We start from the raw sequence: 27119 nt of genomic DNA on the forward strand, positions 1-27119 counted from the left end.
AATTAATTTTATCAGTTGACTCCTTTCTTCTAAAAAGTTGAAATATGAAGTTGCATTTCAGGAACGCAGCAGGCCTTGGACACAAGGTACAGCGGGAGAAGCCGGACCTTCCTTGCTGCCCCTGGTGCCTGGAGGTGCAGGGCCAGCTCCCCTGCCCCATGGCACCCGTGCCCATGCAGCCTGGGCACCTCCGCAGCAGGCCTAGACGCGGGAGAGCTCAGCTGAGAGGGGGCTCCCAAGGGGGATGTTCAACAAGCCGCAGCCAGGCACAAACTTCTGCCCCTACCCGCCCCAGCTGGGCCCAGCTGATCTTCTCACTGTGTAAAACCCAACACCCAAGCATCCACTCCTGCCGCTCTAAAAAATGGGCAGAAATGGGGAAGAGGTCAATAGCAGCATGCTCTTTGTATTAATTCATGTTAACAGCTTTTCTTTATATTTTGAAAAGGCGGTTTATATCTGATCTTGTTGCATGAAAGACAAAATATGCTGCTTTCAGTTATGTCACTGCATGCTATGTAGGAAAGCCCAGACATTAACAAAGAGCCACAGCAAAGCATCGAGTGCATCTGAATTCTTTGTCTGCAGCCCAGGCTTTTCCTGCCTCACAGTGACAGGATCAGGGAAGAATTTTCTGTGACTAATTAGGTTTTAACTTGCCAGAGAGAACATGGACATTGGCAGTCTATTGTACAATAGTGAAGCAAAGTTTGAACTAGATTGAACTTAATTTCCTTTTCACTGAAAGGAAAGAAAGATTAATGAAATATCCCCAAATCCATCCTGTTAGCTTTTATTAAATCAGCAAATGAAATTTAACCTCCAATTCTGTTATAAAATCTTTTCCTGTAGATTAAGTTACTGCAAACATAAATGAAATAGACATACTCTCCTCTGCAACATTTTAGATATGAAAATTACATTACTTCAATCAACATCAATGATACTTTAGGCAAATGCCATATTAAGAAACAATTATTTCTTGTGTTTCTTGCCACAATGTTACCTAGATTTTATTAAATGCCAGAACTTTGCTAGTCATTTCTGAAAACCATTTGCTGATATTCCAACATGTCCTTGCTCTTTCTGCCAATAGCACAGAGTTAACCCTCCAGGAATACAGAGCTTTCTTTTATTAATGTTATACTTCTCATCTGAGGGAGTCTAAGTCATGTTCCCCTCTCACCTTCTCCACTGCTTCTCAGTTCTAGTTATTGCATTAACGCCCTGGCTTACTTCTCCTAAGCATCTCACTGAAGTCAACAGAGTTATATCAGGAAAACCCAGCCCCCCAGCCTCAGTAGACAATGACAGGTATTCGCACTGGGCTCAATCAGTTCTCAGGCATTCTTTATGGAGAATAAGTCAGTCAGGCTTGGTCCCTGAACTTACTTCCAGTCGTAACCTTGATGGATCAATGGAGGTGAGATCTGACCGGAGCATCCATAACTGCATGGTGAAGTCTGCACCTGGGGAGCTATTTACCTGCAAATGTTAAAACAAAGGGGTTGGGGAGCTTTGCTAGTTCTCACCTGGTGAGTAAAGCAGAGCTGTAAGCATGAGCGTAATGAGCACATCCTGCATGAGGAATGCTCTAGCCCTGCTGCCTGCAGACGCCTCCTGCCAGGAGGTGGGAATGAGAGGCTCTGAGGGCTCAGCTGTGTTGCTGTGACGGGGAGAGCCGTGCAGCACCTCGCCTCTGAGGATGGGGTCCTGCCGCTCCTCCCAGGTGAGCGCTCCCACCACACCAAATGGGCCCCGCCAATGCTGAGCCTTCGGAAAGCGCAGGGCACTGCAAGGGGAAAAACGTCGCTGCCATAGAAGTTAAAACATTAACACCGTTTACGTCAAACTGCCAGTGCTCAGTACTACAAAAGACAATATGAAACTGTATAAAATATTTGCAACGATTGCCAAGAAACTAGACGCTGCCAGTACTCCAGAGCACATCCTCTGGAAGTGATTACTTCTAATCCTTTAGAAAATGTATAAATAAAATGATGCCAAGACTGATGGACAAGCCAGGGCACCTACTCATGTTTCTAATATATTGCCTTCCCTCCACCCCCTTCCCTTCTCTGTACAAAATACCCTCCTTTTTTAGTAACTTAAGTTGACAATCATCAAAAGAAGTCAAACTGTATATAAATGAACATTCTGAAGCATGTCACAGTACGTCAGAAACTATTGAAATCTACTAGAAGTCTCCAAAACAAGTATTTAAATCTTTTAGTAATGTTTTAGTAGAGTGATTATTTAACTTACTGGCAAGAATGCATTTAGCAGGAACACCAGAAGCGTTTACCCTTAGTATTAGCTACTCAATCACATAGCCTAATCCCAGAGGCCTAATCTGCGTGTTAGTGGGAACACAGCGATTATCTACATTCATTAGAAATTAGAAAGGGGGAAGGTGGAGGAGAAAACCTCAATGGGTGGGTAATTAGTTGCACATACTCCCATTGTTTGCACGGGGCCAAATGCATATTGCCATTGAAGTCAAAGGAGCTTTTACTAGACAGTCGTGCCTTTTCTTGCCGTCCAGACCACCAGCTATGACCATCAGGGCTGCTTGTCTTAGCCGAGGAGACACAAGCTTGTTCTAGCCTTAAATATATTAGAATGGTCTTTCTTTCTCATAAGTGTCTAGTAAGCTAGAGTAAGTGGATTTCAATAGCCTTCTTGTTGGTAACTGCAGCTGGTGCCTGCTTTGGGTTCTTTATTTTGTGCTTAACACAATACTGCTTTAGAACAGATGGATTTAGCAAAGCCTGCTAAGATACTAAATAGGAATAGGGTGTTCTTAAAACAGCTGGACACAAATTGGGTAAACATATAATGGAAGACCATTTCTCTCATTCTCCATTCCCTAATAAACATGTAATGATTTATCATATAGCTGGAGAACTGACATTCCTCTCAATAGAAAGGTAATGTTACGCCTCACTATGAGTCATTTATGTTTAATCCCAGACAGGGGAAGAGAACAGGCTACTCTTGCAGCCTTATTTCTGCAAGCTCATTATAATTACAGCTGTCCTCAAGCTGAAGAATTCAGACATATTTCATGTCTCCAAAGTTTTACTGTAGCTCTTTGTAGCAGCAGATCCCTGTTCATTCTCAGTCAATGCCACGGTAGTAATAAGATGTTCTGCAGTATCCTGTGCTGCTATAATCCTCTTTTTCTAATGCCAGAAATTGGTGAAACTGGTGTTACTGAAGGTGTTTGGACTTGTCCATTCAGTCCAAGCGACCAGAAATCTGTGCAAGATCCATCTACAGATACCTATCCTAAGCTCAGGGTCCTTTAATGTGCCAGAGATCACTATTTGGAGATGTTCTGTCTTATTATTAACACACCATAAATATAAATATTAAGTGCTTTCTAGAATGAAAAGCCTGGGAAATTCTTATAACTCTCTTTCTTTTGAGAATATGCATTGAAATAAGTCTTCCTCCAAGGTCAACTGACAAAGTCTATTTACAAGCAGCAAAAATGTGCAAATCCAACTTGAGCACAACGGATCACTGAGTCTGAGATGTAAAATGTGGATTCCTCCACACACGAGTTTCATGTTCTCTGCTCAGTGTAACAGTGTCCTTTGCAAGGCCTCTGCTACACAGGGCTAAGGAGTACTGAGATGAGAAGAGATTAGGACAAAGCAGGCAGGTTGTGATGGTTTTATACACCAGTATGTTCAAGAAAATGTTCGATGCCAGCTGCATTGTGACTGCAGAAATGACCTGAAAGTGTCTCTGAAGACACTGAGAGAGAAAGGACTTCAGTTTCTGGATCCATCCAGAAATGGGCTCTCAGCTGTGACAAAGACCAGTTACTTCGATGTTGCTAGAAGTCAAAGTCAGGAGAGGCGGAGGGAATGAAAGGTTGCAGAATGTTGCCATGCTGCAGAGATGCTAAAGGACCACTTTCCCATGCACACTTGGGTACCGCAACGCCCAGCATGGCCCTCTGCTATGTGACACCTTGGCTCACATCTCATCTGCAAGTGCTTAGTGGCAAAAAATGTAAAATGGTAAGAACCAGAAGAAATTTTAGCCTTGAGTTCATTTTCAGAAGGAGATCAGGGAGATTTTTTTTTAAATGCATGTAGGATCATAAGATAATTCAGTTTGGAAGAGACCTCAGGAAGTCATCTAACACAGCCTCCTAGTAACATCCCTCCTACACAGATACATGTACGCCCTTTTACACAGAGAAACTCCTTGTAATGGGGAAACAAATGGTTAAAAGCATAGCATTACCCAAGAATTCCCTTTTGCTGGAATGATGTTTCTACAGTTAAAACAGGCAGTAAAAGGCCACTCTGTGATGACAAGGAGGTGCAAAAGTGCTATAGTTGAGGACTGAAACAAGAATTTATTGGGGTGAATGATTTGTAATAAAGTAAATGATGAAAAATATGACTGATGTAACTTCAGAAACTCTTTACTAGGAGGTTTCTGGAAACAGATCCACAAAGCAGGAAGACTGATTCCTTCCATGCAGCCCAGAAGCAGATAGCATTTGCCTGCAGAAAACAGAACTCGAAGATGCTTCCTGGAAAAAATGTGATGAGCTCACTGAGAGCTTCTTTCCAGGATGTGTGCTGTTGCTTCCCCGCTTTCTGGGTGGTGGTGGTGGTGGTTCTGCTTTCTCATGTATCAACTCAGCCTCAGACACAAACTCATTATTATGTAAAATACAACATGCAAACTCAGAATCTAAAACCCTATAATCATAAAATCCAGCATATGGAAAATGTAAATAGGCGGTATAGTGTGAGAAGCTGTTTTCATCTACTTCTGCCAGCAGCTGATGCCCAGAAGAAAAAAAAAAAAAAAAGCTTTGTTTATGTGCCATCCTTACACAAAACAATTTTGAAAGAAAAATCATCTGTCCCAAGTGAGGCCACTGATTGTTTTATTCAGAAACCTTTCAAAGCACAACTTCAGTAGTGTGAGAGTAGAGAGTTTTACTGAAATAATTTTGTTCTAGAAAGACAAAACCACGGACACTCATCTTGTGACTACTGCTTATTCATTATGTAAGATAGGAGTGAAGTGGGAGTGGATCTTGATTCCTTCTCCTGCTGGTGGCTTGTCCTTAGGCAAAGGCAACAGGGAAGGGTATGGCAACACTGTGTTTCCTAAAACCACACATCTGAGCAGGGCATGCGGGTCATCACCAAAAGAGCTTTGGAGACTCAGCTAAATAATGGCCAGGGAGAGGTTCTGGGAGCAGTGCAGGTGGTCCTGCTGCACGGGACTGCACATCCATGCGGCACAGAAGGACGGCAGCCCACAGTGGGATGGAGAGGAACCTGTGGGGCCAGGGACTAGCACCTCAGGGAGAAGGAAGGGATTTCGCAGGACAACTGGAGTGAAGAACTTGGTCAAGAGACGGCAAAGACTTTCAGAGTTAAGGTAAAAGTCAGACCTCTCTTTATGAGGAACCTCTATCTCTGGTTCGCAAACCTGCCTTAAACAGTAATACTGCAGGACAGCTATTGTTTTGAGAGGCTTTAAAATGCAGCTGCTCAACATATCTACCCAAATTCAGTTGTAAGCATGCAAAGTAATATACTTCAAGCAATATATATCCACCAATAGCCTGGGCCCAAGTAGCAAAGACACCGTTGTAAGAACCAGTTAAAAGTACCCTGTAAAACAACAGATGTACGATCCCTCAGAATTATACTGTTACAAGACACGCAGCACTAAAGGACACAGCCCAACATTACAAATATCATTGCCACAACTATGACCACATTTGATAATCAATCTCATTTAGTGTTTAAAAGTCTATCATAGGTTTTTAATTAAACTTTAGAGGATCCAAGTGATGGTTTTTGCTGTTGCACAGTGTATGTTTACCATGAGATTAGTTCTGGTTGATTGATGTGCATGCACTCAAGCCAGTTCAGAATATTCTGCTCACAAGGCATGCAGGCTGCTTGTACTGTAGCATATCTCAGCCACAATTAGCTGCCACGAATTTTTTTTCAGGGAAGGACTACCTATTTCAATTATCTTTACATTTTAGTACCAGGTGAACTGGTTTAGCAATTATTACATTTCACTCAAACCTTCGTCCATTTTTAGAAATGAACTAAAATGGTTCTTAGCCTACTTACCTAGACAAAATGAGGCTTTTGCAGTCACACTATTTCCATGTATATCTGTGTCTGTTCATCTGTGTGTCCCTGCCTTGGAACTTTTGAAGCCCTTAGCAAAGATCAGCTGAACTTGACAGAAGTGGAAGGTCTTTAAGATACTACTTTCTTGTGTTTCTTGCAAACAGGCAATCTTCTGGAGAAGAGAAAACCTACATAAGAAAGATAATTTAAAGACCCTCAGTCACAATAAATACTTCATAGGACCATAAGGTATTTCAGGTCGGCAGGGGCCCCAGGAGGACTCTTGTCCAACACCCTGGGAGAAGCCATGAGGCCAGACCAGGTAACTCAGGGCTTTGTCCAGACAGGTCCGGAGAATCTCCAAGGACAGAGGCTGCTCAACCTCTCCAGACGACCTGTGCCACTGCTTACTGTCCTCAGAGGGAGAAAGTGTTTCCCTGTACCCAGTCTGAACCCCTCCGGTTTCAATGTAAGCCTGTCGCCTCTTGTCCTCCCACCATACAGTGCTTGAGTAGAGCCTGGCTCCATCTTCTCTGTGACCTCCCTGTAGGTAGCAGGGGGCTGCTGTGCAGTCCCCCTGAAGTTGTATCTCCTCCTGGTTGAACAAGCCCTGGTCTCACAGCCTCTCCTCAGTAGGTCTGTGCACAGCTCTCTGCCCATCCCTGCTGCCGGGCCTTTCCCGCAGAGCTGCCCAGCCGGGCAGTGCCAGCCCGGATCGCTGCTGGGGGTCTGCCTTCCTGGGGGCAGCGCTTTGCCTTTGCCCTTGATTGAAATGCCAGGAACCTTATGAAATGCAAGCCACTGGCCACCCTGCTGCTGGTGTCAGAGCCTGGCCTTGTGGGATAGTCCAGCTGTGCTAAGCTGCAGCTGGAGCCCAGTGGCTTTCCAGCAAACCAAGAGGGATACAGGACATCTGCGCCCAAACAGTGTGTTAGCTAGGCTGGCTCTCATCTCTGTGGTCAGAGCCACAGCATGGGTCTATTTTAATGTCTACTTATTTTAAACATATTTTGAAGGCAAAATTTTGCCCTCACCACTTGGCAGAGTCTAGGAAGGGGACTGACACATGTTTATCTCCTGCCACCCTGCCTGTGCAGGACTGGACACACGCCAAGATACCTTTCACCAGGAGCAGCATGTATTTCCCAGAGGTGCAGACCAAGAGAAGAAAGAAGCAGGTTCCAAATTCGGAGCAAACCAAAGGAAATCATGCTTCATACAACCTGCAGGTAAGTAACTGCCAAAAGTTAACTCAAGTTCAGACAGCAACTGGATAAAAGAGAAAACACATTCACAGGTATCATGTAAGACAGCATCTGTCTCAGAAAATCCCTAAACCAAATGTCACTGGAAGATGAGATTGTATTCTGGGGAATATTTTTGCCTTGTTTGTATACATGTACTCCTTCCTAGACATCTATGGTTGACTACCACCAAAGATGGGATAGCAAGCAGGATAAGTACCTAGCATTCGTCTGACATAGTGTGGTTGTTCCTATGTAGAGCCAACATGCAGGAGTCATGCAGGCAGACCACCTGAATTGTCCCTACCATGTTCTCCCATGACATCCCCTTTCCTCCCCAGCTCCTGGGAAAGGTGACCACGCAGGCAACCTCCCAGGCCTATCTGTTTAACCGGGGTTAAATCTTCATTCCTATTCAGGCAGTAAAGATCCCAGAAATTGCCCAGTTTTAAACGGGACCAGAAGCCTGTCTGTTCAGTGGGCTATTTCTCATTCTATCAGTGCTTTCTTTAAATACATGTAGTAATGTCTTGCTGAAAAACGAAGCTATTTGACATTGTTTTGAAGTTCAGGCTGTCTTCAAGGCCCTTACCTTCAATTCACATGTTGTAAGCCTTTCGAGTCTGGTATTAATAATAAATATTATTGCCATGCATCCTTATTTTTTGCTTAATTTAATTACAGAAAATGTAATAGCCTTATGAAAACAATATATGAGTTTTCAAACCTAATTAACATGATACAAGTGCACAGGTCACTAAAACAGTTGTTTTATCTGGAAGCCTTCCATACAAACAGATAAAAACAAAACTACATTTAATTCAGCAACTTCAGTTGAAAGTTAAATCAGAGATGACTAGTTCTTGCCTAGGGGTGTAGCTTTCCTGGTAATGAATGCTTTCCTCTTGTCATGATTTTAGAAAAAGAGAAAGAGATATGAGAACCCTATCAAAGAGTTTAAAGTATGTCCCAGTCAGCCATGACCAAGGCTTAGCTGTTAGACCAGCCCTCTGTCACCAAGGAGAAAATCAACCCAGATGTATTCTATTGTTTTATTAGCCTAACAGCACGTTTTACATTTAAGGTAAACTCACCCATTTCTCCCCCCTTCCCCACCCTGGTATACCTTCTATAGCACCCCTTAACACCCCCAGTCTGATCCCACAATTGCTTTTGGGGTATAATGTAAGTCAGCAAGAGTTCTGCGTCCAGTGAGACAAAACCTGAGCCTTCTGCTTTTACTCTCATTTTACATTTTCTTGAATATTTTTCAAGTGTGGCCCTGAAGAAAAAAAAAAAAAGAGAAAGCTTAATAATGGCAGCAGAGTCATTTGTAATTCAGGCCTGGAGACCTGCATTCAGCAAGTGGTTTATTGCTCCCAGTACAAAGAGTGCAATTCCCTCATTTCTTGGAAAAGGGAAAAAGATGACAAAAAAATGTATTCAGGATGTCACGTGTCGGCCTACCCACAGGTATTTGTCTGTCCATCAACCAAGGAGAAACAACTGCCCACTGACAAATAGACAATGCTGTTTGACAGACATCAAGGCTGATTCATCAGAGGACTAAAGCAGACATTTTCTCCACGGCAGTTGAAGAAACTCCCACCAGCCCCAAAGCCCATGAGAAACCATGCAAAGGACATACTTGAAGACCTGTATCCCTTGGGTGCATTTGGCAGCCCAACCAGGTGAGCTCAGAAAGCCAGTCTAGCTGCTTGGGTGCCTTGGGGCTTGAAGAAACCTTCATTTTGACCACAACTTTTAGGAAACCAAAGCCATCTAATAAGCCCAGATGCACATCAATTAAGGCTAAGCTGAGCTTTTAGCACCTGGAAAAGACAAATCCACTTGGGGTAAGCAAATCAGCAGTTCCTTCACTGATGATTACCTCCAGCTGGCAGGTTCAGCATACACTGGCAGCACCAAGGTGAGGGCATGGCAGCCAATGGCTACTCTCAGTCAAAAACAGGGCTGGAGCAATTGGAGCCAGGCTTCTTGAAATTACTCAGTAGCTACGAAACCCACTCATGAAGCAGGAGACCTGCTGAAAGTTTAGACCCACCTCTCTCTTACATCAGAACGGCTCAACCACCAACAATGCGGTGCTTCAGGCTGAGCCCTGGAGAAACAGCAGACCTAGTTTCTGGCCCCTGCCTGCATATTTATTCATTTAAAAATACCATTGCAAAAGCTATACAAGCAGAGCAGGAAGAGATGCAGAACTCCAGAACTGTTGGTGGTTTCTCCCTCACCAGTGCTGGCCATCCTCCTGCTTGCAACACTCACTTGGCCCGGAGACTGGCAGGGCTGCCTGCACTGGGGCCACTTTGCTGGGGCAGGCTGCCCCAGCCCAGCCTCACCCACAGCTGCCCTGCTCCCCAAAATGTCCCCTCCACACAGCAGGTATTTCTGCAAGAGAACTGTAAGTGATGTGAATGTGCAACTCTAGCTTTTCTAGGAGCTTCAGAAGATACCAAGAGGGTATGTGAAGATGTAAAAATCCACGTATCTCCATATTCTCCATATCTCCATAATCCTCATATTCCAGTAACTTTCTCTGTGCAACAGTTTATTAGCAGATTTTTAGAAAACAGACTCACAGCTTTGTGAGTATAGAGCCAATGTCGCAGCCCAAAGCCTGTATCTTTCTTTAAACTAAAACATATCCCATTTTCACTTGAAGAATGGGATTAAAAATTTAATGCTGTTTTTCTGCTTGGTTCAAACTCTTAAAACATTGAAAGATGCCACCCACTAAAATCATTACCTCTTCAATCCTGTCAGAAAAAAACCCCATTTTTTTCTATATCTTGATGTCAGGACCTTCGTTATTTTTAAACTTCTCTACAACATCTATGTCTAATTCATAACAAAATGTTCATTTTACAAGAGCTCATAACAGCACAAGGGCAGGTTTTGGATGAGTGCAGAATTACACAGTGAAACCAAGCAGGGTTTCCCCAAAGAAAGGCTGGTCATATGGCCAGCAGCTGTGACAGAGCAGTATCCTTATGTAATGTGAAAAGTAGTAATAATTACCATTTCCTGTGCTCCCCATTTCAACAACAAGTAAATGATAGGTTACAAGAAAAAGAAGAAAAGTAATGTTTCTTTGTAAAGATAAAAGAAAAGTGAAGATTCAGAAAAAAAAAAGGTGAAGAATGAATGAAAGAAAAAATACTTCCAATACAAAAAAAAGAAGCTTTTGTACAGTCATACTTCCCCAGATGCACAGAGTGGCTTGCAGTCTAGAATTACTAGGGACAATTAAAATGAAACAATAACAAATGTGTAGTCCAAAAGCGAGGCGATCCCTTTTCGTCCCCTGGTCCCTCTCTCAGCCTGCAGCTGATCCAGAGAGCATGAGGAGGTTTGTCCCCTGCAGGCAGGTGAAGCTATAAAGCATGGGAGAGAAAGTCACCACAGGTTCACACCAAAATGCATCTCAGTGCAGGTTTCCCAACACAAGCACAGCAGGGATTTTGTGGTCAGCATCAACACTGCTAAATATAGATATTTCTCCCATCTGCCCTCCTGAGGCGCTCCGCTCTTGAGTCACCAGAGAAAAAGCAGCAACCCATTCCCGTCACATGCAGGAGAAAGGGTAGAAAATGTTAGGACTGATTGAACAATTAGAAGCAATAAGGAATAGTTATGAACACCCCGAGATTCCTCTGGAACAAGGAAAGAAAGACGTGACAAGAGCTACCAGCTGGAAGAGGAGACAGAGCGAGTGATGACAGGACCTAAAATGGCTTGCAGTGGCTTCTGGGCTGCTGCAGCTACTCTTTGCTATATTTAAAGAGCCAATGGCCAGAACAGTCTTTTGGGAAAACATTCCTCTCGCCAAGGCGCTCCTGCGCTAGAGGATGTCGCTATTCATCAGGGGAAGGAGGCCTTGGGAATCTATTTCAAGCGAAAGGGCTGCTGCTATGTAATAATATATCCGGTGATGAACCCCAGCAGCTTTATCTTGTCAAACTTTTTTGAAAAACTTCCTCTAAGCAACACAGTCTGAAGGAACAGCTCCTAAATTTTGGATGCGGAGAGCTACAGAGATTATACTGTCATACATCACCAGTGGCACTCTCCCACCCCTGTCCTGTGCCGGTCCCGAGAGGTTCATATCCTTCCTTCAGCTCCTTTCTGTGCCCCACAAGTACTCTCCAGCAAGATCTTGGTTTCCACCCAGGGCCCAAGAGCTATATGGCAGCTCTGGGAGCACACAGCTTTTAGCTCTGGAGTCCCTGAGTTAGTCCCCACTGTGCTCACGAGGACAGGTGCTATCACATAGACATGAAGCAGAACTTCACAACAACACGTGAGGCAGTTTGCTCATCTACCAGGACAAACAAAATCAAATGTGAGATGAAAGCATGTGTTCCCGTGCCTATGGGGAGGTGTGAGACCAAAAATATGATCACAACAGGGCCACAGCTTTTCTTCTCTTGTACCACTTCAGTTAGGATCTGTCCCAAGGCAGCTTGATTTTGGGAATTTCCTCTTCTCTCCACTCATTTTGCTGGCATTTCTGTTTCTTTTCCTAATCAAAATCTCCAAGGCCAGAACAGCAGGAAAGAGTGAGAACTGCAGCAGTCTCAAATCTTGACTGGTGATGAGGAAGCAAAGTGCAGGGTGAACACTCTTTGCTATAATCCTCGCCTGCTCAATACCCACAAAAGTTCAAGGATTCAGGCTGTGATCTGTTCTGCTTAGATTTTAACCTGGGATGTCATGCTGAAACAGCGTGAAGGGCTTGAATTTGACAGCAAAGAAACTTCAGGAGCATTTCTTATGAAGGTTGTGCTCAAGATGGCAGAAACCTCATTATTTTGGCCCTCTTCCCAAGAGGAACTGGCTAAATTAAGGCCCATTTCAGTTGTGGATATAACCCTAAACCAAAACCACAGGGATCTGACTCAAAATCTGCCTTCCTGAAACTGAGGTAGCTGGAATTCAAAGCTGGAATTCAAAGATTTTCAAAAGGAAGATTCGGGCTTGCAAAGGAAAACCTAAATTTGTCAAACCCAAACAAACACACCTCAGCAGTGAGCTCTGAGCCCATCCTCTGCCTTTGCAATGCCCCTAATTCCTCATGTCCCTCTGAAAACGCAGAGTAGTCCCATTATCCAAGTGCCTGCTTGCATGGAGACTGGACAGGATGGAAAGAAGTGATTGTGGGCAACATTTTGCTTTCCAGAGACCAACCACCATTTGCTGCGGTTGCAGGTGGAGGATGCCCTGCAGTGCTGCAGAGAAGCACCTCAGCTTGCTCAGGCACCAGCAGCGATCGTCCGCTGCTTGGAGAGCTTCATGGTGGAGCTCAGCTGCTGAACTGCTCCCCGAAGCCCAGAGGCTGTAGCATAGACAAGAATTATCCTCAGTCTCCTGAACTCTGTAAATGAACAGTGAGTTTGACCTGGGTTTCTCAGTCTTGTTCATCAGGCATAGCGGGACTGAAAATAAAAAAAAAAAAAAAGCTTGCTGCAGCTTTGTTAAAAATGTACTTTGGAAGCAGTTTAGGAGAGGGCATGTGGCTGCCCTTACAGCCCCCTCGGGATGCCGTGCTTGTGGGAAGTGCAGCAATGTTGGACGAAGTCTGCATAGCTCTAAATCTGCTGCAAACACCCTGCTGGTTCACAGCCAGGTGAGAACAAGGACTGAGGTACAGAGCTGGAGGCCACATCTTTATATCCGTGCAGTAGGGCATGGAGTCCTCTCTTTTTTAATCTCAAACAGATGGCCCTGCCATCAAATGCACTGCACCCTTCTTTTGATAATGCCTAAACCAAACAACTTGGACTTTAGAAGGCTGAAAACATAGATCTCAGTGGTGAGTCTGCATTTTGCCCTGTGGGGACCATTGCTAACTGCAGTTAGGGATGGGCCTGCCCCAAACCTCCTGTGTGCATTTCAAACACACCCCAGACTCTCTTTTCAGAGCTGCATATGTAAGCGGGGTGAAAATACGGGTTCAGCCTCTGTATTTCAACTTGGATTCATTCCCCGTATTTCCACTTGGATCTATTTCTAATTTTAACTACATCCATAATAACGTTTAGGGTTTGTTTTCCCTTTTTTAAAATAGCAGGGCTCTCAGCTCCACAGACAGCCTTGGCTGTGTTTGAGTTAATGTGCAAGCACACCAATGTATTTATGTCTCTGCAGACATGGGTGAAAAGGCCAAATGCAGCTGGCTGAAATTCTCACCCAAAGTGAAAACACGATGTGACGTTTCAGTGACACAGTGACTTTGACACAGGGCTGGCAGTCCAACAGCCTGTTGCATTTCTCTTTAGGCTGTCATTCTGCCACAGTTTGATCAAAGAGGAGCACCCAGGGCAATAGCAGTTCCTTAAGGGTACCACAAAATTCGAGTATGCTGAGATCTGTGTGGCCAACACACAGCATCACTAAATAAACAAGCATAAGGGAACATCCCTTCTGGGGATGGGATTATGATAATTCCCCCTATCCAAAACCCCTAAGGCTGCAAGTTTGCACCTATAATGATTAGCTGATTATAGAGCCTGTCTCTTTGGTTGGGTCTAAATACAAATCTGTAACAGAAATTATTTACATTATTTTCTTTTTTTAATGCACGCGTCTGCATTAGAAACATTCAATGTGCTCAAGAAACTATGAAGAACTTTTTACATTCCTCATATTGTCCTGTGCAAAGAGTTACAGAGACTTTGCTAGGACACCTCCCAGCAATTTATAAAATGAGCTAAAATATTTGTAAAAAGAATTCCCAATCCTGAGTAAGAAATATGATCCACTTCTATACAGTTCAGCATTAAGTAAAGTGAATTTACTAATATACTGTCCAATAACCACTCCTACTAATATGGTCTGATTGATCTCCTAAATTTTCTCACATCTATTGTGTCTTATCTTCTAGGACCATGTCTTTAGGGCAGGGGCCATCTCTTTGTTCTGTATTTTTTCAGCACCTTGTAGTTCTTGTCCACACCTGGGATGCCTAAACACTGCAGTATTGTTATTGCACAGTATTGAACGATTGAACTACAATACTGTTACTGAGCAACATGAACACAGATACTTACCTAGTTTGAAGAGCATGTATTAGTACCACCCAGCCTGAAAAACTCTGTGACTCCACTACAATTAAAATACATGATTTGCTCAAATGTAAAGCACCGACACAAGCAAAATCCTGAAACTGGCCTCAGTTTCCTTTAATACCATACTGACCTCCCCCTACAGCCACTGCTTGGCTGATTTGAAGTTCTCATGCCTAAAACCTACATGCCTTGTCCCCTTTACTCCCTGGGGCTTCAGCTGTCATGCAGAATAAGTATTGTGTCAGGAAACTAGTCTTCTTGCCAAGTTTACAATATTCTAGACAAACTGAGAATTGTCCTGGGCTGAGGTCTCATGCACTTCCACGCTTGGGAAATTCAGTCCTGTGTCTTAAGATGTGGTGTCTTGACACCAAGTGGTACCTGTATGTACTTCCATACATACAGGTTGTGTACTGTTTCCTCTTAAGATAAAGGCTACAGCATTTTTCCTAGGTGCTCTGTGCACTCTTGCTAGTGTTTGACACATACTATTCTCAGTCCAAGCCAACAGGCATTATCTGTCATATAGACTGGCCTGTAGGTCATCTAGAGCTTATATTCCTTAGTCAAAAAACAAATGGTATATATAAGAATTTTTTTAAAAGGAAATGGTAGGAACACAATCAGCAATTTTAATGGGATCTTCATCTCTTTCGTGCCTATTGAAGCACAAGTCATAAATGTCATTTTCCTTGTTTCATTAGAGGACAACATGAGGCCATGGTAAGTGATCCATGGCTCGGCTGCGCTAAGCAGTGGATTTAATCATGTTTCAGTCAGAAGTTTTACTGTAAAAATGGGCTGTGAGAAGTGTTGAGGATTGATCAAAGTGGTCTGCTGATCCAAAAGTTTTGAAAAGAAAGTAGGCTAAAGCGCATCTAATGTAAAGAGCAACCATGCCTTAAGCTCAAGCTGTAACTTCTGGAGGGACTGGGGCCATCTTTTCACTGTAAGTCTGTGTTGTGCCCAGCACATCAGAGCTGGTCGTTGGCTGCTTCTTCAGTACAAATGAACAGGAATAGCAGCAAACTGAGTCATTTGAGTGCATTCCACACAAAATCTTCACAGAAGCATTTACCATGTGGTCAACAGGACCATGACATGGTATCCCCTTCATTTGCCTATGGAATACATGACTGCATCTGAAACAGGAGTTTCCAAGCCATTCCAAGAGGTTAGATATGCATTCAAATTTTTTTCTATTCCAGAGAGTAGAACTGGCTCGGGTACAAAAGTCTTATTGCAGGACAAAGATAAAATCATCCCTTTTAAAGGGAGTTTCTTCTTGAAGAACCTCGGACAAAGGGATAATGCCCTTCCTGAAGGGGAATTAGGGAGTTTCCACAGCACGTCTTACACCACTGGCTGCATCTGCACCTACTTCTAGGACAGGAGGTTGGAGGAGATCAGAGACCAACTAAATCTGAATTAAAATTAGCATTATAAAAATTTCCAAACTGATTCTGGGAGTTAGGCTGTGATCTTATTTACATGGGTATTAATCAGGATAAGCTCCAGATGCTACCCTAGGGAATAATAATGTTACTACAGGATTTAAACTACTGTAATTGGGATCCAAATCTGAACTACTGGAGTTACTCGAGTTTCATACCAGTGAAACTAAGCAAATAATCTAGGCCTTCCTATCCTGAGCCCCCATGGAGACCAGGAGTGTAATGCTGAGCCTAAGGAATCCACTGCATTGTATAATCCAGGAGGTGGCCAGGTAACTACAATTCCACCTTTATTTCTTACTTTATCACCTCTGTTTTCATAGTTCCTTTGCTTCTATTCTGACTCTGCCTTTATCTGAAACGATGGTTGAAAATAAATACACTTTAAAGCAACTGGAATATCCTCTCTAAAAAGATGGCCAAATTCTAATTTCTTAACCTGTTGCTCTGGGAAATATTTTTGCTGCAATGTCAAAATACTTAAATACCTACCAGTTCCAATACCCCTACCTGTACTGTCTCCTTTCCCTGATGAACATGCCAAGTTTTTGGGAACACATGAGGAGTTGCTGTCCCCTAGGACAATGACAAAACCTAGCCTATAAAGGAAGCAAACATTTTCGGATTGAAATTCAAGGTGTGGTTTAATCATAGAATCATAAAATCGTCAAGGTTGGAAAAGACCCTTAAGATCATCGAGTCCAACAATTAACCTAGCACTGCGAAGTCCACCACTAAACCATGTCCTCAAGCACCATGTCTACCTGTCTTTTAAATACCTCCAGGGATGGGGACTCAGCCACTTCCCTGGGCAGCCTGTTCCAATGCCTGACTACCCTTTCGGTGAAGAAGTTTTTCCTAATATCCAACCTAAACCTCCCCTGGCGCAGCTTGAGGACGTTTCCTCTTGTCCTATCACTTGTTACTAGGGAGAAGAGACCGACCCCCACCTCACTACAACCTCCTTTCGGGTAGTTGTGGAGAGGAATAAGGGCTCCCCTCACCCTCCTCTCCAGACTAAACAACCCCAGCTCCCTCAGCCGCTCCTCATAAGACTTGTGCTCTAGACCCTTCACCAGCTTCGCTGCCCTTCTCTGGACACACTCCAGCACCTCGATGTCCTTCTTGTAGTGAGGGGCCCAAAACTGAACACAGTACTCGAGGTGCGGCCTCACCAGTGCCAAGTACAGGGGCACTATCACCTCCCTGGTCCTGCTGGCCACACTATTCCTGATACAGGCCAGGATGCCATTGGCCCTCTTGGCCACCTGAGCACACTGCTGGCTCATGTTCAGGCGGCTGTCAACCAACACCCCCAGGTCCTTTTCTGCCAGGCAGCTCTCCAGCCACTCCTCCCCCAGCCTGTAGCGTTGCATGGGGTTGTTGTGACCGAAGTGCAGGACCCGGCACTGAGCCTTGTTGAATCTCATGCAGTTGGCCCCGGCCCATCGATCCAGCCTGTCCAGGTCCCTCTGTAGTGCCTTCCTACCCTCCAGCAGATTGACACTTCCACCCAAGTTGGTGTCACCTGCAAACTTACTGAGGGTGCACTCGGTCCCCTCAAGGTCCCTAGAGGCAACAGTTCTGTGATCATCCCATGGAGGATTTACTTTTGGCGGCCAATGAAAAGAAGGCATTGGCACAGTGAGGATGCTCTGATATTAGGGATGAGCGGGTACCCACTGCTGATGCATATGTGATTTGCTTGGCCTCAGAGGTTTTCCAGGCTGCTGTGGATGGATATTGTACATAGGCAGGTGAGCGGTGAAGTGGGCTGCCGAAAGCTGGACTGTGGAGTGTGGAGCCCCGGGGCTTCCCTGCTGCCGCCTGGCCAGCACGTGCTGGACAACTCCTCGTCTGCTGCAGAGCTTCCATTCAGAAGATGAGTTATTATAAATTATGGAAAGGTTTCCTAATAAAGGAAAGGTAATAAATCCACCAACCTCTCTTCTGCCTGGTTCAGCAGAGTCCCATGGCACTTGTTAAAGTTTGTGGCTGAAATGGGACTGTGGGTAGGTTTTGATTTAATCTTGGCTCTGCTGAAGTAGATGGCAAAAACCTCACTGAAGTTCAGGAGGGGAAAGACTAATACATTAAACCCCTTGTCCCTTAGTGGTTCTGCTTTTCCGAAGACAAAGTATTACTGCTTGCCTGAAGCACAGGCGAACAAACTTTTGCTGGCTGTAGCTTATTTTCTAGGGTATGTAATAGTACTTGCCACTCTGCCCATTTGCCTCCTAACTCCCCCTTAAAATGTAAAGTGAACTCACTTACTCCACTGTGCCAAGTTTTTGCAGGAAGCAGTACAGATAGTGAAAAAGAAATTATTCACACTGTTCCTCACTTCCCATTAGAGCAGTCTTCCCCCTCCATCTCCCTGTGAAGTCAGCCTGGTCTAGTAGGCATCTCAAAGCTCCTGCCTTGGTAAAACTGACCTTCACGGCCTCCCTCGGATTGTCACCATTTTGCAGTGCAAGCAGGGAGCAAAAGAGGTTCAGAATTTTTCAGGTCATGCTGTTCATCAGCAATGGGGGAGAAGCCAAAACTGTCAGCTCACCGTTTTGTGCTCTACCAGCACTAGTAACAGACTCTTTTTTGAAGAATATTAGAAATACTTGCTAGATAAGTTGTTTCCATTAGAAGGTCATGGAATTTTGTAATATTCCATGCATTAGTTGGTATCTTTAACCCAAGGATTTTCAGGCTTTGGCATCACTAGCACTAACTTATTTTTTCAAACCTTATTTCATGGTATTTGGAAAAGCTTATTTATAAGACTTGCCTTGAATGTATTGTCTTAATTCTCTATTTGGTTACAGTCCCAGTGGATAGCATTTTCCAGTGCCTACTAAAGCTTACAGAGGGGGCCAAAATGACAGTTAATTCAATAAGATCAAAAAACCACATAGATTCTACTGAAGACCAAAATCCCATAAATTGAGTCTATATTTTCATTGTATTCAGAAAAAAAGATTTTTTTTTTTAATATTAAAAAGTCCTGGGTTGATCAAATTGTTGCATATTTCTTTCTGGGTAAGTGGTAGTGAGTAGAGATTTCTGACAGTTGTATATTAAATGCAGGTGGCTCTGTGAATGTTATTCCTGTCTGATACACTACATTAACCATAACCTGCAATTTCTTCCAAAAGAACTGGAATGAATTAAATTGTTTAATAAAACCTTACTTACCTGGATAAACTCATTTCTAGTTTGCATTTAGATTCCCCTAATGCATCTTTCCAGATTATTGTTTGTAACATAAAAAGCTAGAAGTGTTTACTTAGAAAACCGAACATCGAGTGTAATCCTGGTAATTGTCCAAGATTTTCCTTTTTAAGACCAAACTTTCTTTTATATCTTTTCTTGCCATATTCTGAATTGCTGAATATTTAATTTAGCATGAATTGATAACTTCATTCCCACTCCACAGCTAAATTCAAGGCTCAAACATATACTCCTCTGCATAATTTACAGTTCAATGTACCTCTTTTGAGCCTGCCTATAAACATGGATTCAGGCACTAGACACCAAGAGGTTTGGGGGTGGACATATCTGGATATAAGTTTTTTTGCTTGTTGCTCTTGTTCAGTTTAAAGCAAATCCTCAGAATAGAGTAAAACGCAGCATCATGGATCTATACCTTAATAAGATAATCTCTCATTGAAAGGAAGGTTTTTAACACAGAAGCAGTGAAAAGCAGTTAAATTTTATCAGGAGTACAAATCAAAAATATTATTTCACTTTGTGCATGGTGAATACAATAAACTTAAAAATTTTGCTGTTTTAAAACTTATTTTAAATGCCAGAAGAAAGCACGCTTGGGAGAAGATAACAGCTTTATCTTGTTTTCATGGGTAAAGCAAACCATAAAATTCTTTGTAACTGAGAGCGACTAAGACACAAAATGCAGCCCCACGATTCCAAGTGTAGCATCATTTATATCCATAAACAGATTAAATTTTAAAAGTTCTCTCAATACCACTGACCAGAGGAGCAATGTCATTGTTAGAAAACACAAGCACTGGTTACCTTATAATCAAATTTTCACTGCCCTTTCTGACAGGTTTTTAAGTTACTTAAGGGATCTATTTATATGTGGAAGCATCAACATCATGCAGTAAATCCAACCACAACTCAGTCACGTATTTTATTAAGTTTAAGTTCAGTGAAAGTGCAGCGTAAACTAGGGCCCTATGTCTCTCAGTTACATCTGATTTGCGGTTGCTATAAAAAGGCCCACATGCCGCTCTTTCAGATGTGTTTTGGATTGAAAATAGGATTAATGTGCTAAAGTGTGATTAGAATGGTTAAACACGATTAATTGGAACAGACTTGTATTGCCAAGGGAGCTCCGCTGTTACTGGCCGGCCTCCAGTTTACCAAGTGAACAAAGCAGGCCAACTGTCCAAGTTTTTCCATGTCTTTGCTTATGTGCCTTTTCCTTTGCATTTTCTCATAGCCAGCTTGTCTCAGAGCAGATTAAATACAGCTGAGAATGTTGGTCTAGGTCTGCAGCGAGGATCCTCGGGGAATAAGCAGGAACCTCAGGCCCAGACTTGGCTTCTCCAGTGCTGGTTGAAAACTGCCATGCACCTAGGGCAAGGGTCCAGGTGGATCGACTAGGGAGTGGGAGTAATTTGGGGTTTTTAAAATGATCTATTAAACCCCTGAACTTTAATCAAGCTGCTACCATACTGACAGCCATGATTTACTCGCACATGGCTGCGAGGGGTAAAAGGGGCACAGACTGCGCAGCACAGGCACTTGTCCCAAGCTTTAGAGACCAGGCGTGTGCCACACTGGTATGTTTTTATTGTGGGAAAATTCACGTGTATCTGTGCCACAGAAAATCTATTTTGGTTTTGTTAGGTGATATTTGGCTGGACGTTCAGCAAATCCTGCCCCTCTCCACTAACTGCCCTCCCCTGCCTTTTCCAAGTGCAGATTAAGGATTTAAAGCTTACATAATCAAAGCTTTAAACTGATCCTGCCTGGAGAAGTCAGAATGGTTTAGTATATTGTTCTAAAAACAGAAATACCTCAGTGGTTTGTTGCATGAAGATATTAAAGTTTGCACAAATTAAACTCAGGAGTGCAGACATTTTGAGATAAATTCCTGGCTATAAGCAACTAAAACCTTCGTAGCAATTAAAACCATGTTTGATTTTTTTTTTTTAATAACTCCAGGCGCAATTCAAATCACAATGGGATTGCCTTTCCCAATAACTAAGTCATTGTACAGCTTGTGGAGTAATGCTGTTCTCTCTGGGAATGGGCTTGGAAAATGCACATACACACACAAGATCTCCAAGACGGCATGCATGTGTGTACACAACAGTCTTTCAATATTTAGTATTCTTCTTTAAAAACTGTCTAACCACTGGGGACAAAAGGGTAACCATATATTTATCTGCTGGGGTCTGAGATCCTGAAGCAATTATTAGAGAAAAAAATGGAAGATAAATTCAGGGATATTTCTTGCTGCACTCTAGTTCATTTACGTGACTGTACATAAATTTCCATTTCTGTGAACAATGGAGAGGCAAACAGCATGCGCTATCTTTGCTCATAATTTACAAACTTGTCTTGGAGTCAGTTCAGTGTCGCTTCCCCCTCAGGGACACAGCGACAACCCCTTCACTTGCTTTCTGCTGGCTTTCCTTTCTCTGCCTTCTCACTTCCCATTCTCTCTGCCTCACATACAGCTCCTCAAAACCAGGCTTATAGCTCCTGTGTTTGTGGTCAAGGAACATCTCCGCTCAGCCAGCTCAGTTTCTGATCAGGCTTTGCTATGAAGTTCATTATGTTGGGTAGATTATATTGCTTCAGGTGCATAATGGGTGTCCTTCCACTTTCCATTTGAAAGGGTGCTTAGCACACCATCCTATGCCAGAACAAAAAGGGATAAGCTCCACAAGCCTTTTCATGAACTTTCTACCTGCCCTTCAGACAAACACAAGAACCTCCTTTAGCACTGTGTAGTCAGAACTGGTGGCAGAAGCCCCTTCCAGAGGTTGGATTTTAAGCTGCTGCCACATGTAAGTTAGACTCCTAATATTTTCTTGTGTAGATAGATGCTCAGCACCTTTAAAAATTGACTCCAACTCCAGAAGAAAACAATGGCAATTGCAGATGTCTAAGACATTATAAGCTCTGTAGTCATCTGGGTGCTCTTGAAAATGCTAACCTACCGTCTCAGTGCTTGCCGTGGGTGACTCATCCACATAAAGATATTCTCAGTGTTTCCTTTTGTTAGTACTGGTAAGATATTAAAACCTTTTTGGCAAGCTCAGATCATGTCTTTTACTCCCAGTAGTTCAAGGCATGCCTCTGCAGCTTACCAAGCCTGCTGCAAAGTATGCTGACAGGTACCCTCCCACCTATGTTGTTACCCATCTTTTAACACCCACCGTGTCAAACTCGTTAACCCTACACCCAGAGCAGATAGCCAAGCATTCTCCAGAAGAAAAACACATCCAGTAATGAAGGCAAATCCACCCCATCAAAAATGCGCATTGAAAGCAAGTTTCCAAAGCTCTATATGTGGACAGTCCTTTGGAGTAGTCTGGTTTGTCACTAAAACAATGAAGTAACCATCCAGATGCTTGGAAAACTTCTCATAAGGACTTCTCTTAATCCAAACACGCTCAGTTCACAACACTGCTTTCTTTGAAGTACAGTTTGACAATGCACTTGTAGACTTGCAGAGGCCAGTTCTCCCTCTGTTACCACCACCTGGATGTGATATGCTTCAACAAGAAGAGGAGCAATCTGTGGTTCACAAGTTCTGCCAATTCTAGTTGTGATGGACAGAGAAGTTTCTGCTCCCCACCTGGCCAGGCTATCCACCCAAGTTACGGTACCTACGTGAAGGTGGGAATACCAGGCAGCCTGCCTGTTCAGAAGACTTCAATGTTCACAGCCTGATATACAAATAAAAATAAACATCTACTTCAATTTATGTCACTGTGCTGGCCTGTGAACTAACCCAAAATCCCTGTTGGGTGTAGCTGTTCTAGCTGATGAAGGCACCATCCAACTAGCTTCTTCAGTCACCACAGCTTAACCCACCAACGCTTGTGAATCAGAGCCCTGGAAAGGAATTTTGTCTTTTAAGACTTCCCTGGAAGGGAATGCTCAGCATAGCTGATGTCAACAAGGTTGTCACACAGAGATCCCCCCAGCGATCAGAGTCATATTGGTGTGTGGATGCCCCACCTTGGCTGAGAGCAAATATTTCAACAGCATCTCCCAGAGAGCTACTGTATTTTTGACTCATCAGAAGACAAAATGAAAGGCCAGTGTTTACATCTTTGATGTGGTACAAAGTGGAAACATTCATTAGTTTTCTAACTATTGTTGCACCCTGCTAAAATAAGTTTTAAGAAAGGAAATCCCATTGTCAGACAGATCAAATAGTTCCTCTCCATGTTCATGTATTGGATGTAACAATTACAAAGTCATCAGACCATAACAGTACCTGTACCAGGTCCAAAGGTCCAGGCAGACCCATGTCTTGTCTTTAACACCAGCCAGTCACATTTTTCATAACCAAAAATGCTAGAAAGTCACTTTTTAATTGAAAACTGATTTTTCAGTTTGTTGTGGAGTACAATAAGAAAACACAATGTACAACCTCCCCCTCTACACCACCACCTCGTATTGGAAGCTGTCAGTGCTGAGAAGGAGAAAACTGCAGCTGTGTGTCCCACAGAGCCCGGTGTAAGCGATGCGACTGTCCACACATTCTGTGCCTTAATTATGCATTTGGGGATCTTGCATTAGGGGAGGTTTCCATTTTTGCTTTTTTGTCAGATATGATCAGTGCTCAATGCATATGCAGACACATATGAGACCATATCCAGATTTCTGTAGAACACAACCATAAATCTCTGAGACAGGGCTGTTTGCTTTGGTACTTAGGTCTGCTGTAAGCCTTACTTTAGCTACCTAACCTCAGCTTCAGTGAGCTAGTCTATCATCTCCTTATCAAACATGAGATACTGCAGCAGAGAACCTTGAAGCTGAATGGTAAGCTTTCCTACAAGAGACATAGAGCAGCAACATGTAAATGGATGTGATGGAGTTACAGGAGTGTAGGTGGAAGAAGAACTGGGACCCAGGCTATTTATAGTTCAGCAGCAATGAGTTAAGGTAATTCAGAAGTTACAACATGAGTAGGATACCTGAGTCTTTGCATGGTCATCGATTTTTTTGTGACCTATGGAAGTCACTGAGCTTCCCTTAGCTGTACATCCATAAAGCTGGGGATACCAGTGTGACCTTGCACAGTGCAGTGAGAATAAATGCACAGAAGACGTAAAAGAATGATGGTAATTGCTATTGTGCAAGTAGAGTGATTGTATCACATTCGTTTTCTTACTAACACTTCCCCAAAATAATACACTGACATTTATAATCCACTTTCCTGAGTTTTTCTTTTACATAAAGCGTAGCCTCACAAAATCATTGCAAGCTGAGTAGCATTACCTGCATTTTTACAGACAGTGAGGGAAAGAGAGAGCTGGAACAAAACCATCAAGGACTGGATCCAATAAGGTACTGAATGCTGCAGCCCTGTTCAAGGAAAGCACAAGCACTGGTTATACTGAAGCCCGTGAGTCCTGCCTTTGATTTCAATAACATGCTTAAGTGTTTTGTTGGAAGGGGGCCAGAGCCCTCAGCACCTCGCAGGGCTCTGCACTCCCTGTGTTGCCCAAAGTCATGCAGCGAAGCAGCAGCAGAGCAGTCACATTGTGGGAATATTTCCTCTGGATTCCTGAACAGGACGACTGAGAAATTAAAGATAAGAGTGAGAGTCTGTCCCAGGTTTTACACAAAGCCCTGTGCACATCGGGAGAAGAATTTGGAGAGCTTAGTTACTGCTGCCTAAATACATATTCAGAGCAAAATTCTTTTCTGCATGCACCTGGTTTGCATGAATGCCACGCTTGTGCGTGCAAGGGAGGCATGTGCGTGACTGAAAAGAGGAGCTTGAATAAAAATGATCCCTAATTACATATGGCACAGCAGGGGAAAAAGGCCAGCTTTACACACACAGGTGTATACAACTTTCTTTAGATCCAAAATCTGATATAGGACATTGAGGTCTGAATATGATATCTCTGGTTAACTGGAGTGAGGCCTTTCAACTTGAGAATGATGCTTGTCCCTTTAAGCCACACAGCAGAAATACATTGCCCAAACTGCCTGTTAAAATAGAGGGGAAAAAATAATCAGACATCAATCCGTTAACATTTCTGTGTTGTCCTGCTAAATCTTCCCACTTTTGGCGGAACAACACCCTTTGGGGAGGCAGAGGACTCTCATGACGCATGTGGAAAACACGCAGAGCTGGAGAGTGGCGTCTGGGGAGGAGGAGAGCTGCCCCTGGGTCCGGCCGGCCCTGGGAGCCGCGGGCAGCCCCACTCAGGCATCCTCTCCTCCAAGGCGCCCCAGAGCCACCGAGCAGAATTGGGTCCTTGAGCAGGGGCCGAATGTAACGTGCAGGCACTCAGCAGCTTTTCATACATCTTTATCTCTTCTGCTGTAAACTGCAGTGCACTGCGCAGATTTATGGGAATTCTTTCCGTGTTCACAACTTATAAGTATTAATAACCCGTCCAAGTTGGAAAATAATACACCATTCCTAACTCTATTAACTACAGAAAATCTGGCTTCAGTTAAAATAAGATCCCCTTTAGCAATGCCCAATATACAATAAATATTATATATAAAAAAGCCAGGCCGCATCTTATCTGAGGTACAGTAACAGTAATGTTTTTGCCTGAGGCACTGCAAACTTCAGGCTTAAGAAGTCAAAATGACAGGGTGCAGATGATCACTGGAAAGTTATCATTTTTAACCCAAATAGTTACCTTAAAGTCTTTTTTTATCTAATAATGATTACAGACAGGCAAATTTAGCATGCCCACAAATCTACACTGAGATATTGAAGTCATAGATAACTTATTCAAAAACTGATTTTTTGATACTTCTGTTTCTGTCACTGATCTGCAAGAAAAAATGGCATTAGCATTTCTGCTACTGCTATACAAAAGCAGCTCTGAGTTTCCCAAACAAGCAGTCTCATCAAGTTACCAGTGGTTTTAAAACTCCTTGCCTTCTAATTTAAGACTCAACCCTTTGGGCCTTACTCTGACAAAACTTCTGTTGCAGTCAGTGGAAGGTCTTTGGTTCAATTAAGACTTCAGGATTCAGGTTAAGATCTTCTAAAATATTTAAATGCCAGATATACATGTTTTCATTAGATGTTTGGCACTTGAATACCTAGATCTGGGCCTTACTGGTACATAAAAACTACATCAGTGTGTTATAGTATCTCAGTATCTTTAGGATTAGATATCCCCAGAGATGTCCTCAGGGTTACTCAGTGAATCTTTAAGTCGGAAATGCTTCAGACGAGCACAGCCTCCCTGGAGCTACAATTGCATGACTCTCACCCTGCTTTAATCCAGCAGAAGAGACTTGCTGCATACTCTGCCTTAGCAGGGGTTACTTGCAAAGTCAGCTGCCAAATCCGTGCTATTGCAACCTGTTGGAGAATGCAAATGTCTCAAATTATTTACTGAGAACAGCCTGCCTCTGGCCTCAGAAGTTCAATTAACCTGATATCCAGTTAATTAAAAGTTAAAACTAGCCATAGTCTCAGGTACTACTCAGATGCCCTTCACCAATTCCTGTGCCTCTGTTACAACATTTTACCCTTTTCTCTTCCCCTTTGCTCGGAAATCCCCAGCACGGTGCCCAAGGATGGTGTTGGGGTGGTGACCTGTCCAGGAGCTGTGTCACACACCACATACAAAATCCTGTTGTCTAGAAAAGCATCAGCTTATCTAGCTGTGCACCGGGGCAGGGCTGAATGTGAATGTCCATGCTGTGACCCAGCAGTGGGCATCTGCCCCTCACCTGGCCCCTCCACTGGGCTCGGTCACCTGCAGAAAGAGCTGGATGTGGCCAGTGCCCCCTGTGACCCAGCACAGGGACACTTCTTGGACCACTTGAGGATTTTTGTTAGGTTTTTTTAAGTGATTACCCTGGGCATGACACCCTCTCAGTGCCTCAACCTCATCATCTATGAAACGAGTATGATGAAACGTAGGTATTTCACTATGTAGTGTGAGATCCACAGGTGAAAAAGCTAGCTGGAATCACCGCAGGGGCGCACCATGG

The sequence above is a fragment of the Nipponia nippon genome, unplaced genomic scaffold (assembly GCF_047370975.1).
Source record: "Nipponia nippon isolate SJK-2023a ecotype South Korea unplaced genomic scaffold, ASM4737097v1 scaffold_11, whole genome shotgun sequence".
Taxonomy (NCBI): Eukaryota; Metazoa; Chordata; class Aves; order Pelecaniformes; family Threskiornithidae; genus Nipponia; species Nipponia nippon.